At 40.4% G+C, this 5,736-nt stretch overlaps 1 pseudogene; it reads right to left on the reverse strand.

Annotated features, from left to right (window-relative positions):
- Positions 1-4,329: 4,329 nt before the first annotated feature.
- LOC100758517 lies at positions 4,330-4,950 on the reverse strand (annotated as a pseudogene).
- Between the last annotated feature and the right edge of the window lie 786 nt (positions 4,951-5,736).

Consider the following 5,736-nt stretch of genomic DNA (forward strand, 5'->3'; position numbering starts at 1 on the left):
GCTTTGGATTCCACTTTCCATGTCCCTAGCAAGCACACTAAATTTAAGGAAGACGAACATCACACTAGCCCCTTCTTAGGATTTAAAGTATCATGTGAAGGATGGAAGAATAACCATAATTATGCCCCCACCTAACATCTGAGAAGACACAGTGGGCCATGGTAGCACACATCTGTAACTATAACATGTAGGATACAGAGGCAGGAGAATTAGGAGTTCAAGATGATACGTAGCTACATAATAAGTTTGAGGCCATCCTAGCCACATGAGACACCATTTCAAAAACACAGGCTACAATACCAGCCTGCCAGCAAGCTATGTCTACTGGTGCAATAATGATGTGTTTATTCCAGGGATAACCAACTGTATTGTGGTTAGATTTTGGGCCTGCTTTTTGGCTAGAAGTCACAAGCCCTAGGAGGAACTATACTGCTACTTTGCTAAATCAGATATTTAGTTAAACTGCCTTCTAAACATTTATGTTTGTACCCACAGACCTGCATAGGTCTTTGGCAGTGGGCAGTGGTCAAAATGAAGGAACCAGCTTCCCTTTCAGCAGCCATAATGGTCAAACATGTGCTTCTATGACCTTGCCCTAGACACTAGAAAGTCAGATTCCTATCTTGTGACAAGGAACCAATCAGAAGTTAGCTGGTGGCGCTATGCTTTACCTCTGGGTGTGCTTTACAGACAAGCGCACATCAATGATGTAGAGAGCATAGCAACCACCCTGGGAGGGCCTATGGGCCATAACAACCAGTTGACTAATCAATACAGGGCAAGCTCTCCAAGCCTGGAGGCACACTAATCATAAGCCTGTGCGTACCCCTAGACACTCCCCTTTCGCTGCCCTATAAGATCTTTTGGGAGACCCTAGGAGCCGTCTTTTCTAGCTGTCTGCCATGGCGGGTGGGTGAAAGACCCGAGCTAACATGGAGTTAGCTCGTTAAATTACAATAAAGCCTCGTGCAGTTTGCAGCAAGCTCTCGAATCCGCCTGGTGATTGGGGTGACTGCGAACGTGGTCTGGGACCCCGGATACTTGAGTTTTCGGGGGTCTAACAAAAGCAGGGATGCATGACTTGTTTAACTGCAGAGAATACATGGATATTGAATGCTCAGCTCTAAAAGGAACATGTTCATCATCCCCTAAGGAGGTAGTGGGCACATTGTAAGAGCCAGAGGATGGGAATGAGTGATGCGGGATGCTAATCATCCCATTTAGTACACTGATACTAAATCATCAAAAATTAAAATTATGCATATGTTGGTAGGTGAGAAACTATTTTTCTTTCATTGAAAATAGATTTTTTTCATATAATATATCCTGATTATGAGTTTCCCCTCCTTATACTCCCCCTAGTTCCTCCCCTCATTCCCTCCCATCCAGATCTACCTACTTTCTGGTTCTCAATAGAAAACAGACTTCTAAGGGACAATAATAAAGCAAAGTAAGATAAAACACATTGGAATTGGACAAAACAAACACAGAAGTGCCGAAGAAAGGTGAAAGAAATTGATAAGGATACAGAGTCTCACGGATTCTCACACTCAGGAGTCTCATAAGAACACTAAACCAGAATCCATAGTATGTACACAAAGGACCTGCTGGATAAACAAAGAGAAAAATTAAAAACATGAAAATATTTTTAAAAGCCCTGACACAACATTCTGAGGCAATGAACCTACAAAGATGCTGTTGATTTTTTCATTGGCCATCGACTGCTGGGCATGCAGCCTTCCCTTAAGAGTGTTTGTTTCCCCCAGTGAGACTCCCTTGGAGGAAACTAAACTTTCATCAGCATGCAGTTATCAGTTGGAGATAGCTTCTGGGTTAGGGATGGGAGTATGTCCACTTTTTTCAGCTCTAAGACCCACCTGATACAGGCACATACAGGCCATGTGCATGCTGAATCAGTCTTTGTGAGTTTATATGTATGTCACTCAAGTTGATTTAGGGCCCATAACCTCTGTCTGTTGGACTCTTTCTGCCTCCTCTTCTACAGGGTTCTCTAAAGGCCAAGCAGAAGGATTTAATGGAGACATCCCATTTAGAGCTGAGTGTCTCAAGGCCTCTTACTCACTGCATATTTTCTGGCTGTCAGTCTCTGCATTTGTTCCCATCTGCTGCAGGAGGAAACTTCTCTGATGATGGGTGAACAAGGAACTGATTTATGTGTGTAGCAGAATGTCATTGTAATCATTTTATTGCTATGTTCCTTTAGTAGAATTGTAGAATTTGGTTTTACCTTATGTTCCTGGGCTATCTAGTCTCAGGTTCTTGGTCACCAATTCAGGGTCTGGCATTATTTGATATTTTGTTTGTGTTCTGACAAATATAGCTTGTCTGGACATCAAAGGGTGGAGCTAGCCAAGAGTTAGTCATGGAGGTCTGGAGGTCTGTACAGACAGGAGACAGGAAGTGATAAGGCTGGACAGAGTGAGGAAGTGATAAGTTAGGTGGAGAAAGGATCTCAACTTGTTTGGTCAAAGAGTTCAGAGCAGTAAGAAGTCTCTGGTGGCTGCTGCTCTTTTTCTCTGACTTTCAGCTTTTACACTGACTCTGTTTTTATTGATTAATATTAATAGTCAAGTATGGGTTCCATCTCAAGGAGTGGGCCTTGTGTCAGATCAGATATTTTTTGGTTACTCCCACTTTGCGCCACCATTGCATTAGCATACCTTGCAGGCAGGACACCAGTGTAGATCAAAGGGTTTATAGCTACATTGGTGTTCACATTTCTCTTTTGGTAGCATGCTATCTTCTAGTACTAAGAACACTAGCCTGTAGGGGTGAAGGCTCTAGGTAGGCAACAGCTTGCCTTCTCCATGTTCTATGAGTTTTGTAGGTGCTGTCTTCAGCAATGGGGCTATGCTGGCAGTTTGTAAACAGCAACTTGTAGCCTTGACAACAGCTTGGGTTGTTTGGGGGTTTCCTTGGGACCCTTTTGGTGAACAACTCAATCAGATAGAATGCATTCTGGTGTTTGAAGCTTTTTTTGGTGACAACAAATGTCCAGTTATGTCTGGACTATGTCTCCCCTGTTATTTGGTAACTTCTGACTTCATTTACACACACACACACACACACACACACACACACACACACACACACACACACGGAAGCATCTATTATATTAGGCTTCTGCACTAACCCTCAAATGGCTCTTAATTTTAGCTGTCTTTCCTTGTATTCCTTCCCTTATCCCTCTCTTCCTTCCCTGCTTGATCCTCCCATTCTAGCCCCATCCATCCATCCATCTATCCATCCATAAATATCTCTTCTATTTACCGTTTCTGGGATGATCTATCAGTTACCTCTGGTCTCTTATTCTCTACCTAAATTCTATTTCTTCCCACATTGTAGCTTGCTTTTTTTGTCTAAAAGACAATTCTCTGTACACATTTTACTTACAGTTTTGTATAATGTCTTAATATGAATGGGACCAATTTTCTACTTGAGCCATTTGTAACCAAAGCAAAATAACCTAAGTAATACAAAGTGTTAAAGTACAGCATAAAGATACAAAAGCAGACATACTAATCCTAGGTAGGAATGTAATTATGGTATTACATTTTTATAGTTCACAATTATGCTTAGGGATAACACAGACATAGATCACTGATTTGAATGAAAGGCATAAATTTGTAGCAATGCTTTGTAGTTACAAAAACCCAAAGTTACCAAAGAATGCACAAATTTAATGTTTATTCCACCTTTTTTGTCATATTCCTGGATCCTTCACCAATGTTACATGAGGAAAAAAGCAAAAACAAAGCAAATGAAAAACTGAAATCAGAATCACTAATGTTATCAAGGAGGGAAGCAAATAAATTAAACTCTAGCAGCCATCAGCAAGAGGACAGCAAGGAGAATGTTGGGAAAGGAAATAAGGTTGCTAGAAAACTGTTCTCAGACTCTCACCAGCAAAACACAACATGCTCCTGCATGGAGTGGAACAGAAACAGGTCTTTTCCTGCAACAGAAATGCAAGTTCTTTTTTGAATACTGTGGAAAGGCAAATGTGTGTATCATGGTAATTCTAACCAGCTGTTACAGTGTGGGCCAGGAACACATCTGCATGTTCTGTGGTGACAGATACTGTAATTCTTTGATTGGGATAGTGGACACACTAGCAAAATTGGGGGATGGGTGAAGAAATGAACACAGAGGTACAAGACAAAGGCGAAAGAGACTTCTCTTATATCTTAGCAACATTTAAATGGAATCAAACTTCAGTGTAGTCCACTTTGCTTGGATGAAGCTTTGGTTCAGCTCCCAGTCTCGATTGCATGACACAGTCTCCTGTGAGAATCCTCAGGTGTCTTCTTAAACAACAAACCTATTTTTGGTGGTGGAGCCACTCTTCGTAGCTGTGTTTGCATGGGACAGATAACCAATCACTATTTTTGGAGGAAGTCCTAACCTTTCCTTGTATTCCCTCCCTATGTATGGACTGCGTCTCACATTCAGTCATCCATATTGCCATCTTATCACCTTTAGCTCTAACATCATCACTGCAGTCATCAAAAGTTTCTCCAATAAGGCACAGCAGTGTCTCTAGCCAAAAGTGATTGAGGTCACTTCATCTCTGCTGTTTGTTCAATGTAATTAGCCATCATCCTCCCCATTCGTTCTTCTCCTCTTCCCACATAGGTTCAGTACTATCCTTAAAAAGTGAGTAGTCTCAGCCAGGCATTAAATTACTAGATAACTGGATATGGTTGTATAAAGCCTAAAAGTCTTCAACATTATCAAACTTAGAGACCAATCGAAGGTTTGCTTGCCAAGTTTTCCTTTTATCATTTTTAAAAAACCAGAGTGCCCACCTGTAGAGGGTGTTTCATATAGTGCTCTGGGCTGGCAACCTACTGATTAGATGCTGTTTTTTTCCTCTTCGGAAGGTGGGGGATTAGCAGTAGGGGTGGTTTCCGGTTCCACAGTCACCATCTTAGATCGATCTGATCGAACAACCTGTAGCTTGCTTTTTAATGATTTCACAGCTAATATCTATACAGAAGCAAATATATACAACAATAGTCTTTCATGGTCTGGAATACCTATTTCAGGTTCATTTTTCCTACCCTCATCCATTTATCTGAAAAGAAATTTCATAATTTCTTTTAAAAAACAGTTGAATATATTCCATTATGTAAATGTCACATTTTCTAAATCTATTATCTATTGAGGGGCATCTAGGTTGTTTCCAACTTCTGGCTATTATAAATAGAGTGGCAATGAATATCCATGGAAGGAAGAAGCATGTTTTGGGTATAGACAAAGAGTAGTATACCTCAATCTTGAGGCAGATTGGTTCTCATCTTCATGAGAAACCGATTTCTCTAGTGGCTGTATAACTTTGAAGTCCAAACAGGACTGGATGAGTGTTCTCCTTGCTCTATATCCTCACCAGCATAACTGTGATTTGATTTATTGATTTTAGCCATTCTGACAGGTGTAATATGAAATCTAAAAGTAGTTTTGATTTGCATTTCCCTGGTGACCAAACATGTTGAACATTTTTTTTTTTACATTTGTTTTCAGCCATTTGAGTTTCCTCCTTTGAGAATTCTCTGGTTAGATTTATATTCTACTTTTAAATTAGGTTATTTATCTTTTTGAGAGCCAGTTTTTATGCATTCTTTATATATTTTGGATATTAATCCTCTATTGCATATGGAGTTGGTAGTAATCTTTTCCCATTCTGTAGACTGCCTTTTTGTCTGAATGACAGTG

Source organism: Cricetulus griseus, chromosome 4, assembly GCF_003668045.3.
Source record: "Cricetulus griseus strain 17A/GY chromosome 4, alternate assembly CriGri-PICRH-1.0, whole genome shotgun sequence".
Taxonomy (NCBI): Eukaryota; Metazoa; Chordata; class Mammalia; order Rodentia; family Cricetidae; genus Cricetulus; species Cricetulus griseus.